Source organism: Hippoglossus hippoglossus, chromosome 15 (genome assembly GCF_009819705.1).
Source record: "Hippoglossus hippoglossus isolate fHipHip1 chromosome 15, fHipHip1.pri, whole genome shotgun sequence".
Taxonomy (NCBI): domain Eukaryota; kingdom Metazoa; phylum Chordata; class Actinopteri; order Pleuronectiformes; family Pleuronectidae; genus Hippoglossus; species Hippoglossus hippoglossus.
This window is the reverse complement of record NC_047165.1, coordinates 8,166,289-8,178,069: the sequence shown is the minus strand read 5'-3', so window position 1 is coordinate 8,178,069 and position 11,781 is coordinate 8,166,289. Positions and strand designations below refer to the sequence as shown.

At 42.9% G+C, this 11,781-nt stretch overlaps 1 long non-coding RNA gene across 3 annotated transcripts in view; it reads left to right on the top strand.

Annotated features, from left to right (window-relative positions):
* Positions 1–11,781, top strand: part of LOC117775748 — an 82,260-nt gene that overhangs the window by 9,027 nt on the left and 61,452 nt on the right. For all 3 annotated transcript variants that reach the window (XR_004616317.1, XR_004616316.1, XR_004616318.1), the window contains one exon: positions 11,623–11,690. This is a non-coding gene — a long non-coding RNA (uncharacterized LOC117775748). The remainder of the gene's footprint in view (positions 1–11,622; positions 11,691–11,781) is intronic.

Sequence of the window (11,781 nt, the reverse complement as noted above, 5' to 3'; positions counted from 1 at the left end):
CCTGCGCCTACAGAACCAGTCTGAACTGGTTCTGCGAGATAGCCTTAGTCCTGCTATATAAGATCCTTGCATTTGAGTGTCCTGCATCTTCACTCTGAGATCCTTGTGACTCTCTGTGTTGATCCTTTCTGCAGAAAGCCCCTATTAAAATACACGTAGATAACTTTGGTGTTTCCAGCCTCTTGTATTTCCAGATTTCCATCACAACCCTCATGACAAAGAAATGTAATTAAGGCTTGATGCATTCAGGTAAGTTTGATTTCTTAAACTCAGACATCCTGTGGTTATATGGAAAAATTCTGAGCATTTGATTTCTTTGACTAAACCAAATATATACAAATTAATTATATTTATTTTAACTTGTATTTTATATAATACTACTTATCTGAGACTATTTATTACTACCACTACTAACTTTACCCTTTTTAGTACAATTACTGAAGACTATTGTCTCATGAAGTGCAAGTTGGACTTGCACACACATGCATGAGTGAGCCGGTCATGTTGATTGAGTGGCTGCTGATGATGCTGAGGGTTAATCTGTATTTAGTTGGTCCATCCGGATGCCTTAGAGGCCATCTTATTAAAGGAAATGAGACGTTGTGAGGCCTTTTTCTTCAACAGACAGTTACTGAACTCCGCATGCATTCCTTCATGTCTCCTGCATAGTGGATAGGAACAGTGTTGTCCACAGCGGGTCCCGACAGATCGAAGCCAGACAAAAAGGCCCTTGTCCTGGTACACATGTTAGAGAGGACATGCCGGTGTGTCAATCCGATGCAATTTTCAGAGTTTATCTCTAAACAGAGCGTGACCACCGTAGACGGCTGAAGTTCTGAGCTATTTGGATCAAGATAGCTGAAGAATCTAGAACCATAATGCTTTAAAATATTGCCCAGCCCCTCCAGTTACAGGGCGGAGGTTGAAAAAAATGGGGACCTGTTGAAATAGACTAACAACGTCTTATTCGGGTCATTTTTTGGGGCTTGCCAAGGAGTTGACTGTACGTTTAGATGAAAGGGTTTAATTGAAAATGATAACCTGCTGAAAGAGGGAATCTGTCAGCCCACAAGCCCTGGCTGTCTGTCTGCCAGTACTGCAACAATATCCACAGGGAGATTGGCAGATAGAAGCTGCTGTCAACGCCCTCAAGCTCTGGGTTGTTCCAGCATAAGCCCTGCACTTGTGTTTGTTTCAGCTGGGGGTACGTGGTCACTTTTGCTGGCTGTGTGCAGGTAACTCCACACACAGCTAACAATGAGCGAGATGCACGTGAACACACAAACAAATTTAAATAATTTACATGTTAGGATAAAAGGATAAAGAGCCAAGGGAGATGAGCATCAAGGAAAGCAGAACTCAAATGCTTTCAAACCATAGGAGCAGTTCAACAAGATCCGGGACATCAAAGCCACTTAAATATTTTTCATTCTTGGGGCCGCAAAATGCAGGATGATATGACAGACACACAATAGGCCCTCAGTTTCCTCTTGGCCCCTGCAGTAGTGTTGACATGAGTAGAAATTAAGTTATCACCCCTTTTTAAAGTCCAGACGGCTGTCGGACAAGGCCCAGTGGCACGGGTGCAGATTCAGTGGTTCTAATTGGAGGCTACATTAAAGCTCTGGCTCACATCTCCTTTAATGCTGTTACTGCACTGAATCTCAAACCTGCTTCCTGCATGTGGGTCAGCAAGGTTTTATAGTGGACTGGTGCTTTGAATATGTCTACTTGTGCGCCAAATGTCTCCATCTTTGGACCATAATACTGTTTTCAAATATATTTACTTAAAAAATATTTGTAACTCAAACTTTGGACTTTACCAGACCGTGTCCTATGTCTATTTTTGTCACCCTCAGGTTCATTTACCTCCTTTAGTGATCACCTGATTTACTCACCAGCCTGTGTAGCTGTATTTTAGTGCCACTTCTTGTTAGTGGTTACCAGTGAGGCTACAGACACTGTGGGACAGTATAATACCAGCCCATCTCATCTCATCATTCTCTTGGGTACATTTTGACACTGAACCCCCAAATCCAAACGTGTCACATGACTGGGACCAGATCTGATCCCCATGTGCATCTTTCATCTTTTTTCTGCTTTCCAATGCACCAGTGTTTCAAAGTCACTCTCCTGGGTGTTTCAGCCTTTCTCCAGCACCTGGTTAACTCCTCTGACCTGCACCACCAGTCTCAGTTGCCTCTTTAGCTTCCCCTACAGTCCTTGTTCTCCTGGTCCCTCGAGGGTCCCCTGAAGCAGCAAATCCTGTCTCCTCTGTGTGCAGGACCGACTGTGGACCATACCCTGCTCTCACTTTATTGTCTGTATATGTTTTCTTTATCAACTTTCATTTTTTTAAAGGGTCGTATACAGCAAGCAAATTGACTTTCGCAAAATAGTTTAATTTAAAGGTGGTAAATTGCAGAAGGTGGACAACTACCGAATGACGTTATCTTTTCAAAACTGAATTTAAGAAAATGTTACTATTGCCTTAAATACTGCCTCATAAATAATTTCCAACTGGCAAACAAATTAGGAGAACCAACCCCCCACCAGCTAACCAACCTAAACACATCACAAACCCTCAGAAACCACTGAGAACTCTTTCTCAACAACTCTTAGAGGCTTGAACTTTCATCATGTTGACTGTATCATGGGTGTGCTCCACCCTCCCTAACCCATCCCCACAGAAATAAACGTCAGGAGGTTCCTGTGTTAAAAGGAGGAGTCGCTTGCCATCAGAGAGCCACCATTTAATTACAACACACAGGAAATTATCCCTAGAATGGGCCCATTGCTGATAAGAAGTCCAAGCCCTGTGGATGACAGCTCTAGAAACCTGAGAGAACTTATCACCAAAGTGGGAGGGTGGGGGCCCAGAACTGGGCGCCTGACAATCTGATTGGACTGTCATCCCCAGGTCATAATTAATATATTTATCAAATTAATAACTGAAAAGAAAATCTCAGCGTCATTGGCGCTATTGTGAAAAGAGGCTTGCCCTGGCCCCATAGGTGAACAGTAGCCAAATTCATGTGGCGGCAGGTTTCCCTTGTGGCTAATAAGGTTGCTGTCAGTATAATGGGGCAAGGGGGGCAGGGGGAGCTCCCTCTTTTGGAAGCCATGACAGATAAATTGCCTCCCCCCCCCCCCCCCCCCCCCCCCCCCCGCACAGAGTGAAACAGAATTTAGAGTAAGAAAATAAATATGTGACTGTTTGCTGACAACCACAATCAGCCTTTGTATATGAGTCTGTGTTATTGCATAGAAAGTTAAATAAAACATGTAGCAGACGTCACAACATACCAACTGATTTGGTTTTAGGGTTTTATCATTTGCGTTCATAGCTTTGAATCAAAGTCATAAAAGTTGATAATATGATTCTGTGCGTCCAAACTTTTTTTGTTATGTAATATCCTCAGTTACGTTCTGTTGCCAGTAGATTCTATAATGTCACTAGAGGAAACATACTTTCAGCCACACTGACACAGTTTATTCACTGCACAGATTACATAATAAATATATAGTCATTCTTTTTTGTTTATTGGTTTTTTATCAGCAGGATTTCGCAAATACCACGTAACGGATTTCTACAAAACCTGGTGGAAGGATGCGCCAAGAAAGAAAGATCTGGACAAAGGGGTGGATCTAGGATTTTTTTTCATAAATTTTTTTCTTAAATATTGCAAGATAGAGTGACTTAACCTCGGGATTAATTCATGGATCCTGCTGAAAAAAAATCTGACATATTTTCAGGGGACTGATATCTGGGAACAATTTAATGCGGCTTGATTGACTTTAAGGGGACTCTGTTGTGGGTTTGCTAATGAGATACCCCTCTCACATCAATTATAATAGCGACTTTTAAGAGTTTGACTATAAATGTGAAGAGGATACTTCATATAGTTTGGAGCTGTATCGATAATCTCAATAATATCTGCTTCATACATGTCCAGAATCTCCCCTATGTAGATTCCCCATGGGGCTGCATATTAATTCTGACCCCAGACCACTGCCATATCCTCTCCTGTGCAGGTGGAAAGCCACAGTGGGGATACTTTATCGGGCATTCCAAGGGTACAAAACAGGAAGGAGGGGAAGCCGAATTGTAAAGGTAACACAATCAGCAGCTGAAGTAGTCACAGGAGTATCAGTTTCTTTAAGCTGTGCTGAGCGCGGCACAAGATTAAGATGTGGATTACTGAACATTTACTTCATGTCACACAGAGGGAGGCATGTGGTTTGTTCTATAAAGTGACAGAGCGCCCTTACCTTCTTTGCAATCCTGTCAAGTGATACAATCATCCCGAGTGGCGTACTTCTTTTATTTTGGTTCAGACATGAGCCTAAATCTTGATACTTTGCAATCACATCTTGGATGAGAAAAAAAAAAAAACGCTTCTCCGCCCATTCAAACACACACTACCATTTTTTTTAGTGTTTCCCCACAGACTGGAATCTAATCCTTTGGGGCAGACCTCACCTCTGACACTTGTACTTGACCTCGTCCCCTGGAAAGGAGTTTGTGGAAGTCAGACATGCTCAGACTCTGTCATGCATCTTCGCTTGACCAATCTCAAGTGGATTTGTGTGCGTGTGTCTGTTCGTGTCTGTCTGTGTCTGCACTTGTACAGATATCTTTGTGAGGACCATTCTGAGCTAAAAACCTATGGAGTGAGGCCATTTGGGGAAAGTGAGGAAATTCTGGGTGAATGATGACCACTCTCAAGTGTGTGTGTGTGTGTGTGTGTGTGTGTGTGTGTGTGTGTGTGTGTGTGTGTGTGTGTGTGTGTGTGTGTGTGTGTGTGTGTGTGTGTGTGTGTGTGTGTGTGCATGTTTGGGGGTTAGATTAGGTTTAGGTTTGGCTAAGGATTAGGGTTAGGCATTTATTTGTAATGTTAAGGTAAGGGCAAGGTGCTATGGGAGGCCTTATGCCAATGATTGTCCTCACAAACATAGAAATGTGTGTGTGTGTGTGTGTGTGTGTGTGTGTGTGTGTGTGTGTGTGTGTGTGTGTGTGTGTGTGTGTGTGTGTGTGTGTGTGTGTGTGCGTGTGTGCGCGCGCGTGTGTGTGTCAGTCATGGAGCGAAAAATATTTTAAGAATTGCCTGTGGACACCTGTAAACATAATACACTTAAAATTCAACAGTAGATTTGAAAGTTAAATATTAATCTCCAATCTATGGATTATCTTCACTCCAACGCTGTGTTCAAACACCCAACTGCTAATCAGTTCTCGGTTTGTAAGTTAAATCATCTATGTGTCACACGCCAGCCACCTTTTGTTCTACATCCTTGTTGTTTCCCAGCCCACCTCTCCAGACCCTGCATCCACTACAGCTCTGTGTAAGAGGGTGGGTAGCCCAGGTGCACATTGGCGCACAGTTACATAGACCCCCACCCCCCCCAACGTCCTGTGTGCATTGTGTCCATTTTTCTTTAGGTCCATGTTCCATTGGAGGCAACAATGTGTGTGTTTCCAACTTTCAAAAAGGCCTTTGAGATCCTACCTAGTACCCACCTGCCCTCATCCGAATGTGCAGCTTTCCACTAACCTGGGGAAAATGTGGGTGATTGATAAAGAGCGAGCAATGGAGTGAGGGTGAGGAGGGGTTGGGCCTCCTCCCCACATCCCCTTCTCACAACCCCACACTACAGACTTTCTTTCAGGTTCTTGGTGTAGAGAGAGGCCTGCCGGCTGTCCCAGAGCGTTTCGCCTCTGTGAACACGCACAAGATGTCCATTCATGCCCCATGGCCCTACACCTTCTCCGCTCCCTCTCCAACTCCCTCCCTCCGCTCCCTTCAACTCCAGCTGAGGCAATTCAACTCGGGCCAGAATCAGGGACCTTTAATCTAACAGAATGTAGCAGGCACCTGAACTACTTAACCGCTGTGCTTGTTCGAGGGGGTGGGCAGGGAGGCTAAGGTAACTAGCGTGTAACAAAAAGCCCCGAACTTTATCCCTGGCCAGGATGAGTACATTTCCTTTCTGTTGTTCACAACAAAGGACGGCAGGCACAAATGGTCTGCTATCTGTGTCACCGGGAAGTGGAGAGCAATTTGTTTCTATTAAACAGGACAGTCTTCATCTTCCCGAACTACCCCCCCCCCCCCCCCCATCCCTCGCAAACCAAATTGATTCGGATGGCTTTTGTGCTGCAGGTAAAACGTTGCCTGTCAGTGCGCTTCATTTGAGCTCACCTTGACCAGTTAGAGATCTTGTAGTCTTTACGAGTGGGGCCCCTGAAAAGAGCCTAAAGAGGACCCCATCATTTGTTGTTCAGGTTAATGTGAGTATTTATTGGGGGCACAAAGGTCTTCAGGTAAAATGAACACAAGGGGTTGGGGGAGAGTGAAAACTTGACTTTGGTATTCAGGGAAATGTTGCACCAGTGCACCTGCTGTTGATCCGTCCTTTCCAGTTCATGACTGCAGGTCTCAGTGACACAGAGCAATTCAACTCTTGTGCACACACACACACACACACACACACACACACACACACACACACACACACACACACACACACACACACACACACACACACACACACTCCACAGCAGAACCCATCCCTGTGCTTCCTTACTACATCACACCAGCAGCAGCTTGACCCCTTTTGATTTATCCATATTCCTGCAGAGGGCAGAAATATAACAGCAAGCCACCGGCTGTATTTCACCCACATTAGTTCCAGTACCACACAGACCCATTCCCCCACTTTGACAGAGGCAAGATGGCTGCTCTCATAAGAGGGCGTTTCTCTTTTTTATTTAAACCCCAGTCCGAGCCCATTCGTTTACTTTGTGCTACAGATATGAAAGCTTTTGAGTATAATTGTATATCAGTCATGACACCACAAGTCAAGCCACTGGAAGCCTTGCTATTATTTTTTTTGTGCAGTCTAAATGTGTATACTGCTTATGAAACAAAAAGGCATGGTAATATGTGAATGCCTAAAGAAAATCACATAAATCTGGTTTCCTCCATTATAAAAATTAATGATATGATTGGATTGCTTGTGTATTTCATCAGCTAACATGGTTATTACACCTTTTTATTTGTGGTAGCCTTCAGTTGTCATAAAAACTCAAAAGGTGTTAGTTTGTCCAGTCTGGGCTACTGTAAAAACCATGGTGCCCTCCGTAGAGAGCACCTGCTCCTGATGTAAATATACAGTGTTTAAATATAAAGGGCCCAAAACAGCAATTTGTACAATTTAGATGAAACACACTAGTGAAAACATCACTAGGATTATTTTATGTTCAATTTCTGCCAATAGATCCTTTTCACCGACATCTTACACACTGGACCTTTTAATGCTCTCTACTGAGTGCCATTCTAGTTATAATATAAATTAGTTGAACAGAAAACTAAATCACTAATAATTATGGGTAAAACATGTTTTTATATTGAAATTGCCGTGTCAGAAAAGTCATGGATAAAAATGTGTTCTGTTTGTTTCCTTTTCTTTCTTCCAGTTAATTAGGAATTGGACACATATGGTTCAATTCATTTAACTAATGAGCACCTCTAAATGGTGAAGGCGAGACACTATCCCTCTTCTCTTTCTCTTCATCTGTCTTTCCGTTTCTCCACATTAACTCTTTTTTTCCCCCTGCCTCTCTTTGTATTGACGCCCTGGGACCCCATCTGGGCCCTTCGGAGGCGTGAAATGCACAGTAATTATTAGTAATCATCACACACCATCAGAAACGGATCCTAGTGCTGTAATTACATGATAAATGTCTGCCTAACACATGCCCTCTATTTAGCAGCCCCCTGGAGACCGTGGATAATAGACAGCTAACAGGGATCCGCAGAATGGGCCTTTCAGCGCTGGCCAGGGCTCATTGTCTACGCGCCAATACACCCTCACCCCCCGTTTGGCAACAACACAGACCCCGATCAATCCCCTGCACTGCACCCCCACCAGCCCACTGACCCCCCTCCCCGTACACACACGCATCCCTCGTCACAGCTAAGTAGACGGCGACGTCAATCACTGGCATTACACATCATTGCTAATGGCTGCCAAACAATTTCACAGGGGAGAAAAGAGTTTTGTTCAGCCATTTATCAGGTAATGGTGACTTGGTTTAATGCTGTTGCCTCTGACCGCCGAGCAAAATGTGATAATTGGCGTTATCACTATCCCCACGTCTTTTGTTGCTTTTCCGTATATCGCTCTGATCAAAATGCAGCCAACATCGGACTGTTTTTGATTGTGTTCCCTTGTCACCTACCTAAGTGTTATTACTCTGCAGACTGAGCCAGAAGGAGTGTGACTTTCTTTGTCTGCATTTTTAAGTGTTCCAGGGACTGTTTATCATCTCCACACATCCGCTGTTGTTATTTCAATGTATTCTCACAACAGACCAGCAGATTTACGTAGACAGTGTTGCATGGATATAGAGACTTAATTATGAGGGGCCAGCACTGTTGTGTGAATGACGACAACTATAGTTGACTTATGTCTAGCCCTATAAACTTACAGGAACGGCAAATTTAAGAATGGAACGTCACTTTTACAGATACAATGCACATATACATACTAATACATAATAATACATATACAGTGGGATCAAAAAATGCAAAGAGATCACAAAATATACACAAGATTCAGTTTATAGATTTCAAGTTTACCATTATTTTGTGCAGTATTACATAAGTTTTAGTCATTTAGCAGATGTTTCACAAGTTGTCACCGACAGTGACAGTTACAAGCATGAAAGAGCAGGAATTTCAATTCATGGGAACCCATATTTACATCTGTTTTAATGCAAATAAGCCCTTGTGAGTAAATGGATGCATGCACGTTTAATTTTATCGACTTTAGTATAATTTTCTTCACAGAGGGCCTCTGTGAATGCGTAGCAACAGAGATGGATGGGCTTGCAGTTTGAAGCCACATGACGGCATGAAAAGAAGCATGCAAAGAAGTGCGCTCTTATCTAAATGTATAAAGTGAAATGAGGAATCATGTTTGTGAACAACAAGGGGAATTTGCCTGAGATTTGCCTAGCTGGCTCTAAACAACGGTCGACTCTTTGGAGAATTTTTATTCATTACCCAGGCAGCGCCACAAAGGTGTTGGCTGTTAAGCAAATTTTATGTATACTGATTTACACCTTGCAAAATATTAACTGAAATTGCCATCGCTTTTGGAAAACTTTCTGTTTTATTTCTTCTTCCTGTTAATTCATGAACCGATTTACTGGCAGACGTCTGTCGGCTGCAAATCCAAATTTACCTCTTTACCACAAGCGGTGGTTGGAATTGGTAAATGTCTGTGTTTTGATACAGACAAAGGCAGTTTGAGCTCAAAACAAATACGACCATAGTTAATCCAAATCAACCAGAGGCCCAGGGGTTGCCATGATGCCACCAACTTCTATCGACAGAGAATCTGACAATACTTCATTTTACCTCCAGATGGCAACACTTTTCTCTTTTTTTAAGAGCAGGATCCAAAACAAATAAGATACAATATAATTTTATTGTTTTAAATTCTTTTCATCTATCCTGCAAGGGACCTTACACAAAAACTATGAATGCAACATCCCTGTCTCTGCAAGCAACCAAAAGGAGACACTGAATGAAAAGCAGTGCAATCTCAAACAGAGTCTGACAATAACAGACATATCAACTATCCCCTAATTGATACAGCCAGGCGCTCAGTCAGTCACTTAATGAATTGCTAATAGCCCTCAGCAATGCTATGAGTGACAGGGGCCAAGCATTCCACCTGGTGGAGGCTGCCGGGGGACTGCGGCGGATGGGGATGCTTCTCATTAACGGAGGCGGGATGCCTGGCGATTGTTCAGTCTTGTGTGGAGAGGCCTTTTCCACACGGAGGCCACGCTTCTCCCTCAGCTAGCCCCCTTTGCGTCAGACAGCCGAGCGTCACGGAGTCAGCGATAATGAAGACTTGATCAAAGAGACGGAGCATTCCACCAGGCCTGGCTGAGCAACCGAGCAGGGCAGAGGAGAAGGACTGAAAAGGAAGACGAGGAGTGAAAGGAATAGAAAGGGAGCAGGGGATGAAGGAGAGAAAGGGGTCGTGCTCCACTCTGCAAAGTAATGCTGCAATTAAAGAGTTTGCAAGGCACAGTTCTGATCGCAAAGGAAAATAGTCTGGCCTTCAAGATTTCAAAAGTGTCTTACAAAATGGGGGTCAATAAATTCACAGAGCAAGGTTTATATATCTATATGCATACATGTAAAATCGTATTTTGTCTACAAAGGCTAAATTTGGACAATCTCCCTGATACTGCATCAATTATAATTAAATAGTGACACTATTTTAAAACACAGAAAATGCATCATAGGTCGAATCAGAGATACATATGCTCCTCATTCATTTTCACTGCTTTGCCACAAGCTGCGGTGTTATTTATCTTAATGCATATAGCTGCTAGCCCCTCAACTGACCCATAATTTGCTACTAATAACTGCTGTGGGTGGAGTGATTATAGCTTTTCATTAGTGCCGGCAGCTTTTACTAGTGCTATTCCAGCTAAAGGGCCCTTGCTGTAATTGTTGGCCATTATAAAATATGGTACGTTGAAAGTATAGGGGGGGGCACTGACGCCTCTTTGTTAACCGCTGATGATTGAGCAATTAAACTTTGGCAACTTAATTACCTCTCCACAACAACATGGCTATGAGGCATTAAGACTGGCATTATGGTAAACACTGTTGTCAGAGAGCGACGGCCTTGAACCAGATGATGCATGAGTCTGTGTTTATCGCCGGCTTCTTGCAGAGGTAAACAAAGCACAACATGTCAGGTGAAAAACTAACAAGGTAATTTTATTTAAAATGTTTAAGTTATCTTTTAATTAGGTTAAGAAAGCGCTCATAGATTACTATTAATCATTAGAACATTAATTACAGCAATTATAAGTTACAGTAGAGAGAGGGTGAGAGTTGAGGTATTTTAGTTGTGTATTAACCCTGATAACCACAATATTTATTCGTAGTCGTCCACCAGCCCGACTAATTAACGGCTTAATACGAGGCCCCACAACCACTGGCTCGGCGTGTTCGTCGCACCGAAAGGCTCACAGATGTTGCGCGGACCAAAACAAAAAAAACACCATAGTAAAAACCAACATCTATTCGTCAGCCCAAGTAGGAATCACACTATGCAAGCTCCTCATTAAGTGGCATTAAAACTGTGAAGGTCTATAATTATCGAATAAATCCTTTGCCACATGAATGAATTCATCTGCGTGCCATAATTCTTCCCCACACAGAGCAGCTCTTGCAGTGAATGAGTCTTTTGTGCACCACTGTGGGAAGGCTTTTGTGAAATTACACCACTGCATAAGGATGCTAATCATAAATTAGCATTTCACGATGGAGCAGCATGTTTGTGTGTGCGAGCACATGAGTGTGTGCGCATGTATATGAAATCAAAAAAGAAAATTTAAGCAGTTCAATTTAAATTATCTCAAATGTATCCGATCCGGCCACATTCTTGCAGCTGCTTACTAAAATCAATCAATTAAATAAATATGATCGCTCGCATCTCTAGATCATAAATGTAAGAAATTTATGGTGAAAGTTATAAAAATGTTAAACGTATTCGGTTTATTTCATGTCTGTCTTTCTTCAGGCAGCCGCAGACCAGACGCTGTGACTTGTTTGAGAAGTTGAACTCGGGACTGACCTCTCTGCTTGAATGTGAGTTTCCACCCTTCATCTCCCTCCTCTCCTTTTTGCTCTTTTATTCTTCTCTCACACAATATTTCGCCCTTTTTTTACGTCTCCGCCG